A 23,821-nucleotide genomic window follows, 5' to 3' on the forward strand; every position below is an offset into this window, starting at 1 on the left:
TGGTCATTGTTTCTGTTAATTCTGAAAAGACTTTAGATGATGTCATGTAAGATTCAAAGATGACTGATCTTTGGGTCTTTGTACCTTTGCCTGGACCCACACGTCTTTCTACTAGAAGGTATTTCCTACGATGTCATGAGGTCTGAGGTCTGGGTTAGCCCACTCACTAAAATGACATCAAACTCTTCTTTTCTGACCCCTCATCCACACCTCACCCCAAATCTCAACAATACTCCCTGATCAGCCTCTGTGCCCTACTCCTCTGACTGGTAGGTTCAGTTTTGATTTAAGTATATAAATATACCTGTACATTTCCTCAAAACCAGTGTCACTTTCTTCTATGTCTCATGAGAATCTTTAGTTTCTCTAACTCTGTAACATAGTTTCCTAGGTATTTCCAGCAGTGCCACGAGTCCACAGAAAAGCTTCACAATCCAGTTCATAGGCAATTCCCACCATCTAAAAGTTAAATAAGTATCACGGCATACTTATTCTACACAATCTGATACTACTTACTTATGTTCTTTTGCTTATTACTCATGTAATGGAGTCAACACAGTGGATCATTTTTCATTGTCTGTCATTCTTATAGACTTTCTTGGTATCTCTAATGTGAGATATCTCTCTCTGTCTCTCTGTCTCTGTGTGTGTGTATGTGTGTGTCTGCTTGTCTCTCTCTGTGTCTGTCTGTGTCTGCCTGTCTCTGTGTCTGTCTGTGTCTGCCTGTCTCTGTGTCTGTCTCTCTCTCCCTCTTTCTCTCTCTTCTTCTCTCTCTCTCTCCCTTTTGTTCCCTCTCTCAGGTTGTTTCCATCCCTTATTCTTCCTCAATTCATTTTCATCTTTCCTATATACCATCTATTAACAAAGCATTGAAACTTTATTTGAAATGTGCATTTTCCATGATAGTCTTTTAGCTTTCTGGGTCCAGAGAATATGTCTTTTCTGCCTTGACTGTACAGCATCCAGGATTGGGACCACTTCTGCTCTTTAATTCAATATATGTCATCTGAATCAATGGATCTTCACTAACAGAATTATTCTGAGATGTGATGTTGGGATTTCAGGCTGGTCCTGTAAATATAGTATTCAGGGGGTAAAGGCAGGCCTATCATGAGTTGAAGAAGATCTTTGGCTATATAATGAAATCATATCTCAAAAACAAAACAAAACCAAAAAGAATCTGCTATCATAGGTATCAAGACGTGCTTCAACTATGATTGCTGATTAAACTGCCCTTGGTCAATGTTTCTAACAGTTTACTAGAACCTGAGATGAATAGAAGCCACCAACATAGGTAGTCTGTTTCCCCTCATATAGTTTGCACTGAGGCCACCTTGTCTTTCTATTCTGGCATGGAACTTTTACAGGACATGGCATATATGAACAAATTTCAACATGGATTCCAGCTGGAGAAATTCCCATGATTTCTAAAATAAGAAATAATGAGTTGCAAGAGAAATTTTAACCTGTGCTCTGAATTCCCTTTTATTGTCATCCTTATATTGAGAGTCACAAGAAACCAAAGAGTAAATTAAAAATTCGTGGCCGGTTGTTTCCTGACATTTTCTGTAGGTAGATGTTTACCTTTCTTTGTCTGTTTAGCCATGAAACCAGAAGCGTTGTCTCAGTCAATAGCATTATGTAAAGCCTTTAAACTTTCCTTCATGCCATATTGGCTGTTACTCTTTCTTGCTTTGTACTTAAGGGCCAAGAGTGTAAGAGTAAAGTCTATGAGATGTGTATCCTCGTGTTTGTACCTAGCATTGGTATTAAGAAGCACAAAAGAATTCTGTAAACTGTCACAAAAGTTTCATGCTCATGTTTCCTCACAAAGTATCCTTGACTTCTTTGTTCATCAGGATGCTCACCGCAGGGCTCATGACAAGTGGTAATGACAGCGTAGGTCATAGTGATCATCTGATCCTCATCCTTTATGTTCTTGGGCTAAGATTTGGAGTAGGTAATGGAAGAACACCCACAGTGGCTAGTGGCCACTATGAGGTATGAGGCACAGAAAGAAAACTGTAGGAACAATGGCAACAATGAGAACATAAAAGATATAAAGAAGACCCATAAACACAGTGGGTGTTGGCACATTGGTGGTCCAGGTCAAGGTCTCATCAACAGTAATTTTGATGAGGGATAGCTTCATCTGTGTTTGAGAACTTTGTAGACGTGAAACCTTGGGTACCACGTGTATCATTGCCAAGTTAGGGCCATGCTGTAGGCCTCTCACACTAGCTGGCTGCAGATCCCCTTTCGTATAACAACTAACCCCTTTGGGAGTTTCAGGTGACAACACAGTGGTCATATCTCATGTCTGTGAGCAGGAAGCCATAAATACCTCCTTACGTAACAGAAAAAAAGAATGTATGCTATAAACTAGCAATGGTGTGAACTGTCTCTGTACAATATTGGAGAACAATGAGCAATGTCTGTAAGGAACACATGGTACTTAAGAAGAGATATAGGGGTGTGTAAAGTTGGCATGTACTCCAATAATGGCCAAAATGATGATACTGCCTGTTAGAGATATGATGCAGAGCTTAATGAATAACAGCAAAATGGTGACCTCATACTCAGAGAACTGGAAAACCCTTAGAAAATAACGCCAGTGATTATTAATCCCAGAGGGTTGCTCTGACTCTTCAATGAGTGGTCATCAAATCTAAAATGTAAACGAATAGAAGTAATACGGTTTTTCAGTCTGAAATTGTTGAATTTAGTTATTAGCTATGAATCAGTGTTACCATTGTATAGTTAATCCCTTGGTTTACTTACCTTTAGGGCCAACAGTTACAACTTCCTGCGTGCCTTAGACTCATCTGGTCTGCTTCACCCGACTATACAGCTGCTAAATATTTCCACTGGTCCACTGCTCTTCCTCATACACAGAGGTCCATACAAATGTTCAGTTCCCTCTAACAGTCACACTATTCTCACGTTCTCTGGTTTATTTGGATTATTTTATACTGCCATTGTTTTTCTTCTCCTTATACTCTTGTATACAGATGTATCTTATTAACAACATAGATATATCTTTTCATATTTCACTAGTTTAGAATTATATACAAATTAGATGCTTGCAAGCCATTTTCTTAGAGAACTGAAGAGGCCTTGCAGGACCATGAATCATCACTCCTTTGCATTTTTTAGTAAGGGCAAAGAAAAGGTCCATCTTGTTTTCCTACAAGGAAAAGAAGAAATTTAACCAAGCACCAATGGCTTGCCTCTGTTGACAGAATGATGGAAGTCTGCTGACAGTCCACAGCCCTGATTCACGTATGTTGTAAACGGTTCTACATTTTTACCTTCTCCAAACTAGAAGGCAAATTTACAGCCAATAGGACTTTTGAGATACGTATCCACCTACTCTGCAGAAGTAAACAATTGTATCAGGATAGATGCAGCAAATTTAAGTGCCCCTCACCCAAGCAAAGGCAGACTCTGAATATAAAATGCAGGGTTGCTATGAGAATACATCATTTTGATGACAGATAAGGATCAGTCCAATTCATGTAATATTTCACATTTTTGTCTTTTCAAACAGTAAGCGCCTGTAGAGTATTTAAATTATATTCTGATTTGCTTATGCATATTCAGAAAATGACGTTTTACATAAAGTAAGTCTCATCAGCAGGGAAAGCATAGAGACTTTCTCTGAGTTTATAAAAATCCATTTAACAAAACTTGATGACCAGCTGTTAATCATTTGCACTAAGAATACTAAAAGAGACTGAAGCTGCAGCAGAGAATATTTCCCAATAGAGAAAATAATGTGATATTAAAATCTATGGCTAACTGCATTTTTCTCTGTGAGCCTTTGAACAAAAACCAGATAGCAGCAGCCAGGGACGTTAGGACAGGTCTTCTTCAGAGAAGTATGGAATTCTTACAAGAGATTATCAGTGCTGAATCTGATCTGGCTAAAGTCTGTTTGTCTTGAGGGAGAAGGATGGGCTGTGAGATTTTAGTGAGCAACCCTACCCCTGAAACCACGTAATTCTTCAAAAGGAATTAGAGGAAGGAATTTATCCTAATGAAGAATCTCAGTCTAGGGTAACAAGCTCCAATTTCCCCTTATTTATAAAGCTCTAATATGGGTTTGTTCAACTACAAGGCATAGTAGGATGTTCCTGAAAGAGGCAAAGGAGAAGAGAATGGAATGGTGGGCTCTGTGGCTCCCATTGTGCAGGTTCAAGGAAAGACAAACAACTAAGTGATGTATGACATGCCTGAGACCCAACAGGCAGAGGAGACACACTCTCTAGGAATGTAGTTAAGTTTCTAGTCTGGGTATTCTTGACAGCACCTCAGAGTATAGCCTCTGTGGATCGGTCTGAGGAGCTTCTGGGGACTATTCTCCAAAGACATCCTGAGAGTGCCTTTGGAGCTGAGAAGAGACAGCAGCAGGTACCTGAAGATCTCAGTATGTGTAGGGCTTATTTGCTCAAACCACAGAGTAGTGTTTAGGAAATCTTGGGAAAGTTTTGCTTTAAGCAGAAAACCTTAGAAAAAGTTGGTTTAAACAGTTCAAGCTTAGAGCTATACTGTCTTAGATCTTAGAAAATTTAGGCTTTGCTACTTAGAATCATGGATTCTATGCAGAATAAAAAAAAATCTGGAATTTGTTTTGGAAAATAAAATTCATCAGATATGAGCTGCCTAGGTGGCTCTGGATTAAATTCCCAATCTCACACACACACACACACACACACACACACACACACACACACACACGCACGCACGCACGCACGCACGCACGCACGCACGCGCATGCAAGCACGCATGCTTCAAAACAGCTTTGGCTGTACAGCAGAGAGTCCATGCTCTCTATATTTGTCTGTGGCACCGAGGCTTGGAAATGAATAATCTTAAGACTCTTGGTGGTTAGGAGACAGTGTCAAGGTTTTCAAAACTTGCCTTTCTATACAGGTTTTTCTTCCTTTTTCTACCTGGAAAACTTCTACTACCCAACGGCATATTTGATACATTCTGCAGATTTTCTAGAGTTGACTTCCTTAGCAGTTTCTTACTGTAACACACAGAGTTGGTGCATTTCCATTCTTTCTTCAGGCACTTATCATAGGCCAGGCCTTGGCAAGTCTCTGGAACTATACTTAGGAAGAACACGATACTTACATTGTTAAGGAGTTTATAGTATAGTAGTAGATGAGAGATGATGATAAACTAGAGTATCGTATTGGGTGAGACAGAAAGGAGATGGGGCTTGATTAGAGGGAGGTTGACTATGGAAAAGTTGCCTTGTGTGGGTGAACTGAGGTCAAGGTAAGAAAAGTTTGACAGTATTTGGACTTTTAAACCACGTATAAAGACCACTTAAGTGAATTTTGCTTATTCTCCAGGTTCACAGACTTAAAGGTTCTTCAGCAGCTGGGCTGGTAAGACAATGACCTTTTTTTCTTTTTCTTTTTCTTTTTAACTACTATCCACCTTACTCTCTCCCAGGTCTATCTTGCTTCCTTGCTGGAAAGAGACATCCCTGATACAGACTGACCTGGCAGCAGAGTGATTTAATGGATTCGAGGTAGGAGAAAAGAGGCAGAGAAACCAGCTTAGCTTCTGATAAAACAGAGATAATTGGGATTTATCTACAGGTGGGTGATCGTCACAGTGAACGGATTGATGTGAGTGGGGAAAATCAATAGGGCTTGTGCCTGAATCAATGTGTAGTGGATCATGGGAAAGAAAAGCCAAATTATTCGATAACCTGTTTCATCAAGTTCATTTATTCAAATTGAAATGATTTCCATATTAATTGCCCATCATTAGATATGATCAGTGGCTCTGGGATCTCAGCAGGCAAGGTATCAGGTTGGACATTGTCCTGGGATAATTAGGAGGATTTTGAAAGCGAGGAACAAGGTTGATGCTATAAAAATGTGGTGCCTGATGAAAAGCAGAGATGTTTACTTTTAGTAGCGACTAATATTTGATGGACATGTTTACAGATTTCTGCCTCATTTAATCCTCTAAAAAGACTCAGTGAAGCCAGTAGTGTTAATTCAAATTACAGGTGAAAGCTGTATGAGAAGCCGGGGCTGCTAGCAAGAGTAAACATGTTGGGATGTGGGGTGAGAAGGAGCAAGTATGGCTGTAGAGTCAAAGCTCCCAAAGAAGGGAAGTGGACCTGTTGTGAACAACTCTAGTTCTCTGTGTTACTTTATGTTGGGACTAGGTTCTACCAGTTCTTGCAGGTCGATCACCACATTCAATTCAGTTTAGGATTTCAGGTCTGGACTTCCCCATTATGCTTTGTGGCAGTCAATGGGAAAATGGGAGACTCTCAGGACCTGGAGTAGGTCACAAAATAAATTCGCTTGAGATTCCTATACAATGTCTACTTCTGCATCTTCTCCTACTGTGTTCCTGTCATTTTGTGTGGGAGTATCCAAGCCCCCTGCATGACAGACCCTGCTCCAATGAATTTTGTTTTGTTTTGTTTTGTTTTTTTGAGCCAGGGTTTCTCTGTATAGTCCTGTCCTGGAACTCACTCTGTAGACCAGGCTGGCCTTGAACTCAGAAGTCTGCCCGCCTCTGCCTCCCAAGTGCTGGGATTAAAGGCATACACCACCACTGTCTGGCAAAAGCTACATTTCTTTAGCAGAACAGTAGCATTTGTTATAGCTCTAAGTCCATGGACTATTTAGTTTCTGATTCTTTGCCACCCATGCAGTGGTGGGTATGGGTTTTATCTCATGGAGTGGGCCTTAATTCAGCCAGATAGTGGTAAATTACTACAGCAACTCTCCTGCTACAGTCCCACCAGCATATATGGCAGGTAGGTCATCATTGTAGATGGAAGGGTTTGTAACTGGGTTGGTATTTACCTTTCTCTTCTGGTACATGCCAAGTACCTTTCAGTACCATGAACACTTAGTTACGAGTTAGTACGGGTGAAGGGTCAAGGGGTCGATACCAGCTCAACTTCTTTGTGTTCAGTGAGTTATGCAGGTGTTGTCCTCAGCAATAGGGACTTATCAGTTAATGGAGAGCAACCAATAGACAGCACTATTAAATGTTACCTATTTCAAAATATTCTTAATTTCTTAAAATAGCCTGTAAGCATGTATGTATGTATGTATGTATGTATGTATGTATGTATGTATGTATATATGTATGTATATGTATTGTGTGTGAGAGAGACAGAGAGAGACAGAGAGAGGTATGTATGTGTCCCACAGTTTGAATGTGGAAGTCAGAGGAAAATGGGAGAGTTCATTCTTTTCTTCCACCATGAGGGTCCCAGAGATGGAACTCAGGTAGTCAGACTTGGCATCAAGTACCTTTAGCCACTATCCTAGCTTGCTGGCTCAATTTAAAAATATTTCATGAACCTTTGACTTGATAACAGTTGAATAATAATAATAATTATACTATTTATATCTAACTATATAAAGCCAATCTCAAAAGAGAACTATGAATATACTGAATGGTCCATTCAAATGAATATTATATTGAAAGTAGTTGCATATGCTTTTTTAAGGGGTTCTTCAGGCTACATGTGAGAACCGATGCACACAGGAATTCTGAGCTTCCTCATATTGACTCTACAAGACAAGGGGATGCATGCTATGAGATATATTTTAAAGGTCAGTAATTAGCATGTTAAATGAAAGGATAATCTTGAGTAGAAATCTAGACAGGTAGTCGAGTGATTTCTTAACATGGGTCAGTATTTTTCAGTAAGTAATTCTTGGAAGACGCTGGGAAAATAGTTACCTTTTACTGGAATACTATCAAGGACAATAGGAGACTTTCATTTGTAATGTCAAGACCTTTTGGGAGCAAGAGCCCAATCACATTGTTGTTAAAATTGAGGATCTTCATTAAGACCATACAAGGTGATTTATGTTGACCTCTGCGTGACTCAGAACAATGTGATCATGACATCATTGTAAGGAGGGACTAACAGTTTCCTACGTGCCAGGAAATGTTATTCCACTGAATTAATGAGTCCAGGTCATTAACTATGGGAGTTTGAGGTTGACATGATATTATCAGTTCCACTATAAGAACAGAAAACAAAGATCAGGCAGATTAAGTGATATTTCCTAGGATTCATGTGTATAATTACTCTGGACCCAGAATCTGTATTCTGCAAACAATGTTGCCTTGCTCAAGTAGTTCATATTAGACATCATTGATTTTTAGAAAGAAGTCATGGTGGACAGGAACTGTGGGAAAAAGAATAATTCCATTAGTTTGGTAGTCTGGCAGAAATTGAAGCCTGCCCCTTCTCTGTGTTTTAGTATGTATCAGTTTAGTTTCCTTTCAGCCAATGGTAAGTCTTCATTTATCTTCCTGACACTTCCTCTTAAGCTTTGTTTTTTGTTATTTGGCTGAGTGAAAAGATGTACTAAAATATTTGAGGAATTAAAGCGTACTACAGTGCAGTGCAGTTTCTGAACATCTAGACCTGCTTTTAGCACTGAAAAGCATCCCTAACAGCATTCAAGAGATGCATAAAGCTGTACTTGGGAGGTTTTTTCCTATTTTCTAGACAAATGGGATAGTACAGTTAAATTATTGTAAAGGAGAAAGTTGGTTAAAATAATAACCAGGAGCCTGTAAAGCAACTACGGACTGTGGGACTAGATTTTTGCATTTAAATGCAGACTGTGACACCAACTAGCTGCATTGCCTTAGGAAATCTACTTAATCATTTCAGGTCTCAATCTTTTTCACCTCCAAAGTAAGAATTATAAAACATCTATTTTCTTAAGATTTATACTGGGGCTAAAGAAATAAAGTGCTTAAACATTGTTAATATCTAGAATATCTTCAGTAGTGGACCAAAATGGTATTTTATTAATGATAACGAGTACTAAAATGATAAGAGTAAAAGAGAGAGAAGGGAACTTCTTGCTGATGCCAATTGTATTTTAATGTCCACAACTATCTATCATTCTTCTTGTTTTCTATAAACAACTATGAAGTTTCTACTGTGTCCAAGGTACATGTAATGGATGCAAAGAGAATACTCAGAATGAAGTCTGTTTATTTTCCTGAATAAACAAAAAACCTCATTTCTTAGATCAGTTTTCTCTATAGGTAGATCTTCAAACAAGGACACAGATGCAAGTGATTCGTCCAGAGAATAGAATCAGGTAAAGGAGTGAAAGGACAGAAAAAACAGGAAAGGTTCAGCAAGGATGTGGTCTCAGCAGTAGTTTAACTGGACCCTAGTACAATAGAGGGTTATACACTAGAATTACATCCTACAATTGATCCTATCTTAAGGAAAAGAAAAAGCTGCTTCTTTTGATGTGGTTGAGATCTATAGTTAACTTTGGACATAAAGATAAATATTTAGAATATAGTTAGGAACTATGGTGATCTAGTAGAGGAGCAGTTGTAGAATCTCCTTTAATATCCATAACCTTGATAGCTTTGGGTTATAGGTTTCTAGTACCAGACATGATTTACCTCATATTGAGTGGGCCTTAAGTACATTAGAGAGCTGTTAGTTACTGACACAATATGAGTGCCACCATTGCCTTCTTAGGAATACCTTGTCATGGTTCATGGGTATCATATTTATTGATTTCCTCTTTCAGCAACTTACATAGATAGTTCTCATGGAAGTTTTTGCATCAGGTCCTATCCAATTTTTATGGCCCAGCCTTTTAAGTATCATAAATAAACAATGGGGAATATGCCATCTTAGTGCTTTGCTTACCATGCTGAGGCCAGGTTTTAATTCATCAATATAATTATGCCCTTTCTATTCACTACATTATGATCCATCACCCACTGCATTCATTCCAATTTGCACATAATGAGTGAATATGAAAGTAGGTCTTAAATGGCCACATGATAGTCATACCCCATGACTATGAGCATGACTACAAGGAAGAAGTTATAGACACCAAAAGCGAGATAGAAGATCTGGGTGGCATAGGCTAGGATTGGCATTACTTCTTGTTTGTGGTGAAGACTGAAGAGCATTTAGGGATGATGGACATGGTGTACTAGTTCTCCAGAGTGGCAAGTACAATCAGGAAGAAGCACATATGTGTCTGAAGTTGACAACCGAGTGTGATAACTGTCAGATGATATTATTGATGGCAAAAAAAATCAATGGTTACAAGACCAAAGAGGACCACAAACGGAGAATCTTTGCTTCTACCAAAATCTTCAAAGGTAAACTTGATCTGAATTTGGGACTTGAAGTATGAAAAATGAAGTAGGTATGTGGGAGGCAACAGGCTGGTCCAAGATTATCATTAGCTATGTGCAGGGACTCAGGAATGATACAGCATTGGTTGTCAGACCCTGGCCAAACACACCAAGATTTATCAAGGTTTACCAGGTATTGAGGTTGAACATGACGGATGCATGAGGAAAGAGAAAGATGGAAAAGGAGCAATGGAAGCTACACTTAGTTTGGTTAACATAGATCAAAAAAGGCACTGAGGGTGTATGACCATAGATCTCCACCTACATTGATGGTTTGAATTGTCAATAGCTGGTCATATGATAGGAGCCCACCACGAAGAAGAAGCATCCCTAGAGAGAATGATTCAGGACAGGGACAGAAATTATATGATGCACACTTCTGGCAGTCAAAAAGCCAGCTCCATCTCTGTCCCCAAAGAATCACAAAACATTCCCTCTTATTGATCAAGTAAAAACATCTATGGACAGGAATACGACAGTGAAAAGAGATGTTGCATTTTCATGTTGAGAATACAGTGTGAATCCAGAATACTGAATCAACACTGAATACAGTGTGAATCCATGGAGTCAGCTTCCTGTTTGCTTTCATTTCCCTTCTTGGCTGCCAGATTCACTTTTTTAATAGCTTAGTCCCCTGCCTGTGAGGACTGTGTTTTAGCTTCTACTTTCTCATCCCTAATTAAGCACGGTAAAGATGTGACATTTTGAAATATTAGTAACTATAAGATAACAGTAATAGAAGCAACAAAATATTTAAGTGTATAGAAATCCCTGGCTTTAACCCCAGTGTGAATGGAGAGGCACTTGATTTTCTTTGCCTGTTTCATTTGTCTCCATTTGCTTACCTATAAAACAGAAGAATAATATCAACTCCTAGTGTTGCTATGGAGATTATATGAATTACTGTATGTGAATTGCCAAGCTCACTTATTAGTATATAACAAGAGAACAATATGTTAACTATTGGCTTTCTCCCTCTCATCCTTCCCATTATCACTCCTACAACTCTGGGATCCACTTCATTTTTTTTTTTTTTTAAAAAAAGATTTATTTTATTTATTTTATGTGTATGAGTACACTGTAGCTGTACAGATGGCCGTGAGCTATCATGTGAGTGTTTGCTGGGAATTGAAGTCAGGACCTCTGCCAGCCCTACTCGCTCTGGCGTAATTCACTGTAGCTGTCTTCAGAAGCACCAGAAGAGGGCGTCAGATCTCATTACGGATGGTTGTGAGCCACCAAGTGGATGTTGGGATTTGAACTCAGGACCTTCCGAAGAGCAGTCATTGCTCTTACCCACTGAGCCATCTCGCCAGCCCTGGGATCCACTTCTTTATGTCCAGACAACCTTTACCCTACACCCCATACTTTCTCACCTTCTTTAATGTCATGGATAATTGTTGTTACCAATTGCTCCAAGCTGTCAATTGGAAAGTCTCATCCTCACCTTTCATATCTACTCTACATTCTGATATGTGTGGTGACAGGACTGGGGTGCTCTGGAATCAAATCAACCTCAACTGCCGTATTTCCCACGTGACCATGGGATGTTTCCCATCTCCTTAGGCCTTCATCTTTTAAGTTGTTTTTTCTTAATTTTTATTTTCTTAATTGAAAATTGATTCTTCTCCCATACAGCACATCCCAAACACAGTTTTTCCTTCCTCAATTCTTCCCAGTCTCCTCCTCTTCCCTTCTCTCCCCGAGAACAAACTCCCTTCTCCAACTCTTCTCTTTAGAAAAAAACAGGCCTCCAAAAAATGACAACCAAATAGGACAAAACAAGACACAATAAGGCGAGGTAATACTCCTCATATGGAGGCTGGACAAGGCAACTCAGTAGGAGAAAGACACCCAAGAGCCGTCAGGAGTAAGGGACACACCTGCTCCCACTGTTCAGAGTCCCACCAAAGCACTAAACTAACAGCTACAATGTGTACACAGAGAAGCTGGCAGAGACCCATGCAGGTCCTGTGCTTGCTGCTTCAGTCTCTGTGAGACCATGTAATCCCTGCTTAGTTGATACAGTGGGCCATATTTTCCTGGTATCTATCCTCCATCCCCTCTGACTCCTATAATATTTCATCTCCCTTTTGGCAGGGTTATCTGATATCTGGGGGGAAGGATCCAGGGAGACCTCTAATTTAGACTCAGTTTCCACATAATGTCTGGCTGGAGTCTTTGTACCCACTCCCATCTGCTGCTGGAGACAGCCTCTCTGGTAATGACTGGACAAGGTACTGATCTATGGATATAACAGGATATCACTAGAATAATTTCATTGATATTTTTGGTGGTGAAGGTGGGCTGTCATGCTTAGTTCTACCCTAGGTCTCTGGGCTGTCTAGTCTCTAAGTTTCTGGCCATTCAGGCAGTGTAGAGCATAGGCTGCATCTCATGACATCAGCCTCATGTTAAACCAAACATTGGTTGGCCACTCCCACAAGTTCTGATCCACCATTGTCCCAGCACATTTGGAAGGCAGGACAGATTTCAAAGAGAGTATTTTGTGGCTGGGCTGGTGTCCAGGTTTCTCTTTTAGTAGCCTGCAGAATAGCTTCTTGTGCCAAAGACACTAAAATTTAGGGGGTTAAAGTTTCCATTCAGGCACCAGTTCCACCTCTCTACATTCAATGAGTTATGTTGATGTCCTCTGTAATGGAGTTCCAGTTCTCAGTTTTGGGGGGGGGGAGCTATCTTCTGTTCTAGCATCAGTTTGAGTTGTTGAGGGAATCTTCACAGGACCTCCTTGGTCAACAACTCAACTGAATGTGACACAATCCCACCACTGGAAGCCTTACTTGGCTACAAAACGATGGCCAATGCAGACTCTGAATTGTCTTTTACTAAAGGTCTTTGCTAAGATCACTCTCACAGAATACAGCAAGTTCCATTGGACTAGGTTTCCACACCTCCCCAATGCCCTGCCCCCTGATTCTAGCTGTCTCTCCTCTGACATCATTTCCCCCAATCTGTTCCCTATCACATCCATCCCCACCCACCTCCAGTACACCTACAAAATCTGTTCTAGTTTCTCTTCCCGTGGAGATATGTGTATCCTTCCCTACTCCTACCTCCACCCCTACCCCATGCTCTACCTCTTTACCTAACTTCTCTGAGTCTGTTGAACTTGGTTATCATTTACTTAACAGCTAATATCTATTTATAAGTGAATGCACACCATATTTTTCTTCTAGGTCTCACTCAGGATGATTTTTTTTCTAATAGCATCTATTTGCCTGAAATTTCATGATGTCATTTATCTTATCAGCCAGTAATACTCTATTATGCTAGTGTACAATATTTTCTTTATCCATTCTTTGGTTGGAAGATATCTAGGTTGTTTTACATTTCTTATTATCATGAATAATACAATGAAGACACTGCATACCTGATCCACAGGAGCTTCATGTGCAAAGGCCATGAAAATATGCTGATAAAGCATGTGGTAGAATCTGGTCGGTTACATGTCAGTGAGTGGTACCCAGTGATAAATGTAGTTGAATATTTCAAAATACAAATATTTTATGTCATTGATTAATGTATTTCTCACACAAAAATGAACAAGTCAGATTGTTTTTAACTCTTCGTCTCTCCTAAGCTTGGCTTCAAGAGTAAAAGCTGTACTTGTGGGGCACCTTCCTTTTTAAATTATACTGCTCTACCCTAAGACATGTCGGGGGATAGCACAGAGATAAAGACAACATTCAAGATGTTCTCAAGGATTAGAGGATGATCTTGTTCTTGATTGGTGTGGGTAAGCAATAGCTCTGAAAGTCCTGAGGAAATTTCTCTGGGATACCTGTGTATAGCACCTCTCACAGTGTACCTCCTACTTACAGTCTGAACTCACACAACACTGATACACGAGCTAGCTTCTCATAAACCTGTGTCCTTATGGCCTGTAGTAGATATCTGTGTCAGGATAGGAGAAAATAATGCAGACTTAATAATGACCTTTCCAAGATCAGAAGGGAAAAGTGGGTTCATCTGACCATTGTCAGATTTTTACACTACTTGTCTAAAGGTACCATGTAATAGCACCATAATAGAATACAGTGTAGGAGGGAATAATTCACACAGCAGAACTGGCTGTCCTCAGTTCCCTGGTTTTTCCGCTCAGCTTGGCCACATGAAGATAACAGTTTGGGGTAAAATGACCAATTAATTCCTTTGAAATCTTTGTCTGATATTCTCTTAGGCTAAGGGCTTTGGGAGTAATTTTTTCATTACTTATGCTTTTTGATTTCTAAGTTTTGGGGCATAACTTAACATTCTTATTTTGTCAATCTTACAAGGAAAGAAAAGGAACAAATAGTATTTCATGAGACAAGAATCACAAGGCCACACCCAGTCACAGAAGACAGGTTTTTGCTTCATCACGTTATAAAACAGAACTTGTATCTTACTGGCCAGAGCTGGGTTCCTCCCCGATTTAGTAGTCAGAAGCTTGAGCCATTTTTCTACTACCACACCTCATTGTACTGCAGCAGGCACACTACATAAAGCCTTTATCACATGGAAGGACTAACCCTGGTTAGATCTGGAAATAATAAATATACAAGAAGCATCGCCAGGCTCTTATGTGCCTTTCCACAGTGCCACTTCTTCATTCTCTAGATTTATTTACATTTTATGTATATGTGGTTTTGCATGCACATATGTATTCATATCCAGCACCTGCAGAAGACAGGCAAGAGCATTGGATCCCCTGAAACTATGTTATAGATGTTTTTGCCTGCTTTGTGGTGCTGGGAACTGATTCTGGTTCCTCTTTAAGAGCAGTAAGTTCTCTTTAGCTACACACACACACACACACACACACACACACACACACACACACACGCACACGCACACACACATACACACACACACATATGACACTGTTTCTTAAATTGTGCATTGTAAACTATCAAAAAGGACCATTCTTCTGTGACCCTGAAGATTCTGAGGCCCTTCTTTTCAAATCCATAGTGATCATGCCCAAGACAATCATGGCAATATTCAACATCATGATGACTGAGAGTCCCATTACAAAGAGGCTTTCAACCAAATCACATCCATACACAACCAGGGCTTTCTCACAGAGACTTTGAACAAGGTTGTAATCCTGCCTTACAGAGGGGATGAAGAGAATCATTTGCCTCTGGAATACTATTATAAACAGAACCTCAGATCACAAAGAATTTTAAGGATGTAGTTGTGTTAGGCAAGTCACTTATATTCCAGGGTCTATCAGACACAAACACTGAAATACCCGTCACTGAGAGCCCTTCAATCTCAGTGTTGTAAGAACTGTAACTGGTTGTAACCCCTCAGAAAACACTTGTTTATCATCTCTCCTATGTGAGAGACATGGAACATTGTATCCACTGGGGATAATCTATTGCATCTTTTCAAAGGCTTGTTCTGCTGGCTTTGCAATGCATGAGCATCACTATGTCCCTCCATGGACAGACAAGCTGAGAAGTTTCTTGGTGAGGAAGATCAGAAGGATTACATCTGAGTCATTTCTACATTTGGTCTTTCTGGAATTGTGAGCTTCTCTAAGATGTTCAAAAATCAAGGAAGGTTTTTCTCTTCTGTATCCCATTGTACCAAGAAATGAATATTTGAAACAAGATAGTTTATTGTGGTATCTTTGACAAGCCAATTAAACTGAGAGAGAATGACAAGCATGGAGCTGCAGCCAGGCATTCAGTTCAGTCTGCATAATCTCTTTCAAGGTCTTCAAACATTTACTCTGGAGAAATTGGAAGTACTCGGGCTCATAAGCCATTATGAGCCAGTGCACCGTAGCTGAGAGGTAAATACACAGCGTATTTATCACGGACTGAGAGCAGCCCATGAGTAGTCTCAGCAAGACCTTTTGAGATCCTACAGGGAGCAACCATAGGCAGGTGCGAACTGGATAGTGGATCTTAGCCAGAGCTTGAAGCAGTCAGCTAATTTGGGTCTTATTTGTCAGCACTCCTTTTGAATGTTATGCTGGACATCCTATTTCGATGTGCATCATTTTGAGACCTCAGAAAAACTGGAGTGGAAACCCAGGAGAAAGGGAAGGAAACCTTGATATTAAAATAATGAAGTAGAAAAATGAGTGAATATTTAAAAGTGTGATGCTCGCTATACATCCATTTTAAATAAGATGAGAGGGGTAAAGGAAACTTTTTCTGAGAAGGAAGGGAATGCATTCATAATTAAGTTACCTTCTCATCTTGGCTGTTCGGTTTTCCATTCTGACTTTTATATTTTGTGCTGATCTTGATACATTGCTTTGGGTATGACATGAAACTGACATCTAGTGCACCTACTTCTGCAGTAGCTTGATGTGCCAGGATGGGTTAATACCCAGGGGAGGGGACCTCCCCATCTCAGTGAAAAAGGAGAGGAGGATGGGAGGAAGACAGGGCCAGGAAGGAGGTTGTGATCAGGGTGTAAAGTGAATAAATAAATTAATTAATGAAAACAAACAAACAACTAACTTCTAGGAGTCAGACAGACATTTTGGTCTTTTTTTAAATTTTTATTTCAATATGTCTTATAATTTAGTCACCATTAACTATGGCACTCATTACAGATTCAAGCAAATACCTCATAGTAGTGAAAGTGTCTGGCTTGTTTACAAATGAGTTTTTCAGTTTTCAGCTCATTCCTTTTCAGTATCCAGTGATATCGTGATATGTCTTTTCTTCTTAAAGTGGTTAGGGATGAATTACACTGTTTTCTAATCTGGGTCCATTCATGTTTTTAAGACTGACCCTAGCTGTTCTTTTATACATGGTTGAACTCAATTTTCTACTTTTCTCTCCATTCATTATTGGCTGATAATTATATCTATCTGCCTTATCTATTTTTAGTAGCCAAGGTTTGCAATTAGCAGCTTTTTTAAGTGTTGGGAAAATTTCACAACTTTCTACGTTTTGAACTTGATATCTTTTTCACTATTACTGTTCCCTTTGGAGGGGTAATTACAGTACATTTTCTCTGTATTTTTAGTCTAAATATGAATCTATACATAGATATGTATCTACATATATACACTAGTATATTCATATAGATGTACTAAAATATGTTTATAAATATATTTAATTATATATATTCTGATACATAATTATGTGTATATGCACCATAAATAAAAATATTGTTTTTATACTATACAATCCATATATTTTTACAATGTGATCAATATCAATTTGTTCAAGACATAGTTTTATAAGTATATTGCTTATCTATGTCAGTCTCTATATCTTTTTGTCCATTTTTAATTTTATCATTCTATGTCTCTCAGTGACAAATGTTTGTTTTCATTTTAAAACTCATTTTTAAAAGATCCGAACTTCAAAAACACCCAAATCTTTGTTGTTTTATATTTATTTTATTTTTCACTATTTTCATTTTCATTTCACCACTTGGATTATTTCTTCTCTTGGTTTATCTTATTATTCCTTTACAAATTTATTTTGATTCTCCAATAAGTTTATACTTTTTGCAAACTTTTATTTGTCTCGTTAGTTTTAATATCTAGTATTTTAAGATCTAATCCTATCCATTTTTTACTTCATTCCTTCTTTTACTAGCAGTTTATTTAGGTTGAGAGAAGAAGCCCATCAAGAAACCAAGAGCTCAGGGTCAGGAACTTGACTCTGTAGATAAAGTGTTAGTTACCAAGCCTGATGATCCAAGTCTGATCTCTGGTAACTTATATGGTGGAAGGAGAAAATTGATTCTCACTCTCACTGGTTGTCCTCCGACTTCTGCTCTCACTGTCTACTTCTAAACAAGTGGAAGACAAGAAGAAATCCAAAACTCAGATCCTGGATCTAGGCTTCCTGCATCTGTGTTCTACTCAGCCACTAGCCATGTAACTTTGGAGAAATTATCCAACTTCCCTATGCTGTGATCTTCTTAGTTACAAAATGTGAGAGAAAACAGTACAGACTTCAAGCAATTACAGTAATGACTGAGTGAGTGTGCACTTGAGAGCTCCAAGAGTGATCAGTATTACCCAGTAGGTTTGACACATGTGTTTGTTGGATGAAATTGATCCGAGAGTAAATGTTAGAGTAATGGGGTGAACTTGGCTTGTTTTCCCTTTGTATAATTTCCCATTTTATTGTGTCATGGTCTGGGAATATATAATATCAGTATTGGGGCACCTTTGGGGTCTTTAAGAATTTTAGATAAGGCTTGTAAATTGTCAGTGAAATCCTTGAAATCCGGTGAACCTACTGACAATTTGGTTCTTCAGTTTCTGGAAATAGTGTCTTCTGTGATTGGCTGGTTGCCACTTTCTCCTGGTAGTTTTCTCATTTTGTGTACTATATTTTAAAGCTATGTTATAAGGACATTATAAAGTCATGAGTGGAAAGAATTATTTTATTTATCAATATTCTAAGTCCCTTGGTCATTTTTCCCTTTGAATAATATCTTGCTTGCCATCGATAATATGGAAGTACCTTCCATTTTTCTGCATTTGCCTGAACAGTATTTCATTTAAAAAATTTTTTAAACTCCCCATGGCACATTATTTTAATATATGTTTAACATGGTAGGGTGTCAGATTATCAAAATTTACTTTGTGAGCTTCTTTACTTCAAAGGGCTAGCATAATCAATTAATGTTTATTAGTATTAGTCAAATGGTTGAATTATCCTGCCTTTAGATTTTCTATTTCCATTTACTAAGGATTTCTAGTATCTATTTGTTTTCTAAGAAAGCCTTTTTTGATTGATTAATTTTGTATTAGTGTCCATTTTCTGTCTAGAAAATCAAACACCCACTGTTTCTATTTCTCCTCTAGTCACACTTAGTTGTTACAATTTAATTATATTTTGATAAATAATCCAAATAAGGAATTGGAAATGTGAAATGGTGTTACATTATTTAAAAATTAGTCTTCTATCCACTTTTGATTTTTGTTTCCCAGCGGCAACCACTTTTGACAGTTTTACCTGCTTTTCAATTTATGTGCTCCCACAAAACTGCCAAAGTACAGGTAAGATGTGTATATTGATGTTTCTTAATTTCTGAATGTTAGGCTTTGTCTCTTGATTTCCTAGCTCATTTGCAATCTCATCTGCCTGCACATGATCCTAAACACACCCACATACTTCCCCTCCTGCCACCTTCTCTGTAAAAATTAAGTCTATTTTCAGATCAGGCATTATTATGATATGCAAATAGTATTCACAAATGAGCTACGCAGCTTGCTACAAGTGCACATCTCTTCTGGTGCATTTTTTTTTTTTTTTTTTTTTTTTTTTGCCTAACTGAACCTTTGGTTTATTTTTTAAAGTAATGTTCAAACTTACTACCAGGGCTGTGAAACTTTTCATATAGAAAGATATTGTCAAACATGACAGGGAATTGTCCTAGGTGACTTATCTACTTAGACTCCTATTTATGTAGCATCTTTTTGTCTTAAGGTTACCCTTCTGGAATCCTTCCATATCCTCTTCTGCAGCTGAAATGGGTTCCTGTCTGTTATTGCTACAACACTATAATCTTAGAGTTTTTCTTCATTAATATCCTAGAATTCCATCTTCTCTGTGTTAGTTTCTCTTATTCCTGGGTCACTTGTTTTGATAAGGTACCCCTTTAATAACTTTCTGAGAAAATACAGTATGGGGGTATTACTTCATTGAAAATGTGTTTGCCATAGCCATTTAGATTATGGATGTATATATTTAGCTTGGACAGGATTTCTTCTCATGATTATGAGGAGCTTGACTCCTTGTTTTTCTACCTTCTAGTGTAATTGCTTAAAATCCAATTTGAAATCTCAGTCGGTTAACTGTGACAATTTTCTCCCTTTCATCTTCCTTTATCTCTAGAGATTTTTAAGGGTCACGTGGTAATGCTGTTGAATGTGTGTTCTTTTCTTATTTTCCCCAATATGCTAATTACTCAATCTGGAGATTCATGGGCTTCAGAATTTTGAAACGTTCACTTCATTGAGGTTGTTTCTTCTGTCTCCTCTCATTCTTGTTCTGGAATATGTAGTTGTTGATTATGACACCCCCTTCTATCAATACTCATGTTTGCTGCTTTGTTGGCTACTTTGTTTTCATTTTCTATTATTTTTCTTTTTACTACACTTTCTGGAAAACTTACTATCTTCCACTTTGTGACTTTATTAATGGGATGAATAGTCTTATTTTCCAAATTTTGTATTTCATAAAAGCCTAATTTTATTTCCTGGAACATTCTTGTTTCTTACCTCATTGCAGGTATTGTACACACTCTCTCTCTCTCTCTCTCTCTCACACACACACACACACATGCACACACATACACATATACACACACACACACACATGCACACACATACACATATACACACACACAGAGAGAGAGAGAGAGAGAGAGAGAGAGAGAGAGAGAGACAGAGAGAGAGAGAGAGAGAGAGAGAGAGAGAGAGAGAGAGAGAGAGAGAGAGAGAGAGCTTAGAATTTCTCTAAGGGCTTTTTGGTGGCTACACATTTTGTTGCTTGGATTCTGGATTCAATGGAGAAGAGGCTTCGTGATGTCAGGTGACCTTGAGAGTCTTTTGGTTTTGTATGTGAAACGTATAATAATTTATTGACAATAATTTTTCAGACTTTATATTCTGATTACAATTCCTTCTCCCCTAACCCCTCCCAGATACTCCCCCACTTCTCTTTGGGCTCACACCTGCACCATTTCTTTTTCTCTTTCTCAGGAGGAAACAAACAGGCACTTACAAAAAACATATAACACAAACAAATGCATCAGAATAGGACAAAACAAAACAAACATAAAAGAGAACCAAAGGAAAAAAAAACACAAGAAATACATACAGATGTGGTGACATATACCTCGGCACATACAGAACACACATAGAAAAAGAGTTGGAAACTGTAAAATGTAAGCAAAAGATCTTTAAGGTAAGAAAAATTACCTACCCAGACAAAGTATTATGAAGAAAAAAGCCTTGAAATTCACCAGTGAGTTTCTTTTGGGTTGACTTGAGGCTTGTATTATCAGTTAGTCTCCATTAGAGAAAACTATCTCCTTTGTAAGTGATTATCAATTGATGAGAGCTTCTAGGTTAGGAGTCGGGCTTACATCCGCTTCCCCCTTAGCACTGGGACCCCATCTGGCTTAGACATGTGTAGGCTCTGTGCTGGCTGCCAGTCTCTGTAATTCCATTTCTGTGTTGAGTCTTGATGTAACTGGGTCATCTTTCCTCCGTGTCTTTCACGCCCAGTAGCTCTTGAAGTTTCTCCTCTTCTACGGAGGACTCTTGAGACATGAGGAGAGGAATTCGATGGGGACATCACATTTAGGATTCAGAGTTCCATGGTTTCTCATTCTCCACACAGCCTCTAGCTGTGGTTTTCTGTGTTTGTTCCTATCTCCTGCGGGAGGAAGCGTTGGGTAAATGCTGAGCATGACAGCGATCTGAACATAATAGAATGTCATTAGGAGTTATTTGAAGGCTACATCCCTTTAGCAGAGCAGTGGTAATTTGTTTTCGCCCAGGTATATGGCCTATCTCGTCTTCTGGACACTATCGCACCAGCCTATCTTGCAGCTGGGTCACCACTGTTGGTCAAAGGATTCGTCACTGCGTTGATGCTTGCCTTTCTCCTCTGATAGTATGCAGAGTACCTTCCAGTACCACGAACATGAGTCAGGAGGGGTCAAGGATCTAGATAGGCACCAGTTCGATTTCTGTGTTCAGTGAGTTATGTATGTGTTGTCTTCAGCCATATTGTTGGAGAACGCCTTGAGAACAGCATAGATTGATTGGGGGTTCCCATGGGCTCCTTTTGTTAACAACTTGGTTATATGGAACCATTCCCAGCACTAGAGGTTTCATATGGTGGCTAGAAATGTCTAGTAAGAGCTATGCCTTTCCCATTATTTGGTGGCTCTTATTAAGATTCCTTTCACATATGCCTGCATCTAAAGAAGCTTCTACTGTATTAGGTTTCCATATGACCCTCAAACGGCCCTTAGAGTTTAGCTCTTCTTCCCTGTATTCCCTCCCTTGGTTTCTGTTCCCTTCCCCTCCCCATGTGATCCTCCCATTCCAGTCTCCTCCCCCATCTATAATTACCTACAAGGAGGGAGAAATGCAAATTTTCTTAACCCCCCCCCCCTTATTTTCTAGATAACATTTCTCCTGGATGTGAATCTCTGAGGAAAATGTAAAGCTCCACGATTTTATTTAAATGTAGGCAGTTGTATCTGTGTTGCAGTAAATTGTATTAGGAAAGTGGAAGTCAGGGCTTTTGGAACTGGAGTCAGCTATAATGTGCTTTGAGCTTGCTTGCCATGTACTCTAGAGGGAGATGCGTCTCTATCTTCCAAGGCTATTTGTGATACAAACGTTTTTGAAATAAACATTTGGAACAAAGGCAGTCAATGCTCTGTTCAAAAGGTATGTAGAAAAGCAGAAGAACCAAGTAGAATTATCACAGTAATTTCTAATATGTGTAATAAAACCAAAATAGGGAAGAGGGTTCATTGTGTGTGGCATATGGTGGTGGTAAGTCCTGGACTCTGTAAAACAGTATAAGAAAGCATTCAGTATCACCTGTGGGAGGAAAGATGTGAAGTATTTGCACAGAGATATGCTCAGCAAAAGGGTGTCTAATCTCTTGCTATATAAAAGGAAATATAGTGTATTTGTGCTTTGAAAAGAATGGAAAGCTGTCTTCAACATTTGAGCCATTAAAAAGGAACTTTTGTTTTTGGATAAATTAGAGATAGATGCTAAATGTAAAGATAAATGGTTGTTTGTCTTCATAGAAATGTATAGATTCTTCAAAGCTTGTAAAATAGAGACTTAATGGAAGTAAGTGATAGGAGTCTTTTGGCAGATGGCAGGAAGAAGCAGGTAATTTTTCACTGAAATGCAAAACAATACATCAGAAAAATGAGGGCACAGACATTACTTAAAACATAAAGTTCTCTTAGTTATTAAAGAAAAAGAGAGTGATATTTGAAGCCACGATGAACTACTTCTAATTCTGTATTGGCCAAGAGATGTTTAAGGGGATGGGTTCCATAAAGGAGTAGCAAAAGCAGAAGCAGAAACCTTCATGGAAATCTTGTGCCACCTTCATGCAGAGCAGATGAGTTTCCATGCTGGAGCCCTCAGAGGCAGGTCAGGAAATACCCAGGGATGTGGGCAAAGGCTTCTGAATGCAGAGAGCCTGAGGGGCAAAAACTCTGACGTCTTGTGGTAGCAGAGGAGAAGGGATATGATTCATTTCAATATAATTATACATGGTTTGAGAAGAACCAATACAGACTCATTCACCTCACAACTCGCCACACTACATACCTAATTCAGTCAGATTCCATGTTTGATTTTGGAGAGCCCCATGCATCCAGGCGCTTCCTGCAACTGGGTTTCTGTTCTTTCGGACAGATCCCATGGACTCAATATCTTAAGACCACTTAAGGGTCATGCCGCTCCAGCCGTATTTGGAATCTTGCTTTATTCCCCAAACAGGACATGATCCTCATCAATAGAGATAATAATCATTGTAGCTAACATTTCTGAGATGTTATTATCGCCAACTGTTTAGAGACCCAAGTACCCTCATGAGGTCAGTAATAACATTACTCATTTTATAGA

At 38.9% G+C, this 23,821-nt stretch overlaps 1 long non-coding RNA gene across 3 annotated transcripts in view; it reads left to right on the forward strand.

Annotated features, from left to right (window-relative positions):
* Nucleotides 1-17,861, forward strand: part of LOC116071168 — a 71,561-nt gene extending 53,700 nt beyond the window's left edge. The window contains exons 4-8 of one of the 3 annotated variants that reach the window (XR_004110745.1): nt 5,470-5,618; nt 7,508-7,613; nt 9,076-9,131; nt 15,606-16,009; nt 17,784-17,861. This is a non-coding gene — a long non-coding RNA (uncharacterized LOC116071168). Of the gene's footprint in view, nt 1-5,469; nt 5,619-7,507; nt 7,614-9,075; nt 9,132-9,999; nt 10,151-15,605; nt 16,010-17,783 lie in introns of those variants that run through there. The other 2 variants (XR_004110741.1, XR_004110742.1) reach the window with 2 other exon arrangements.
* The last annotated feature ends 5,960 nt before the right edge of the window (nt 17,862-23,821 follow it).

The sequence above is a fragment of the Mastomys coucha genome, unplaced genomic scaffold (assembly GCF_008632895.1).
Source record: "Mastomys coucha isolate ucsf_1 unplaced genomic scaffold, UCSF_Mcou_1 pScaffold1, whole genome shotgun sequence".
NCBI classification, from domain to species: Eukaryota; Metazoa; Chordata; class Mammalia; order Rodentia; family Muridae; genus Mastomys; species Mastomys coucha.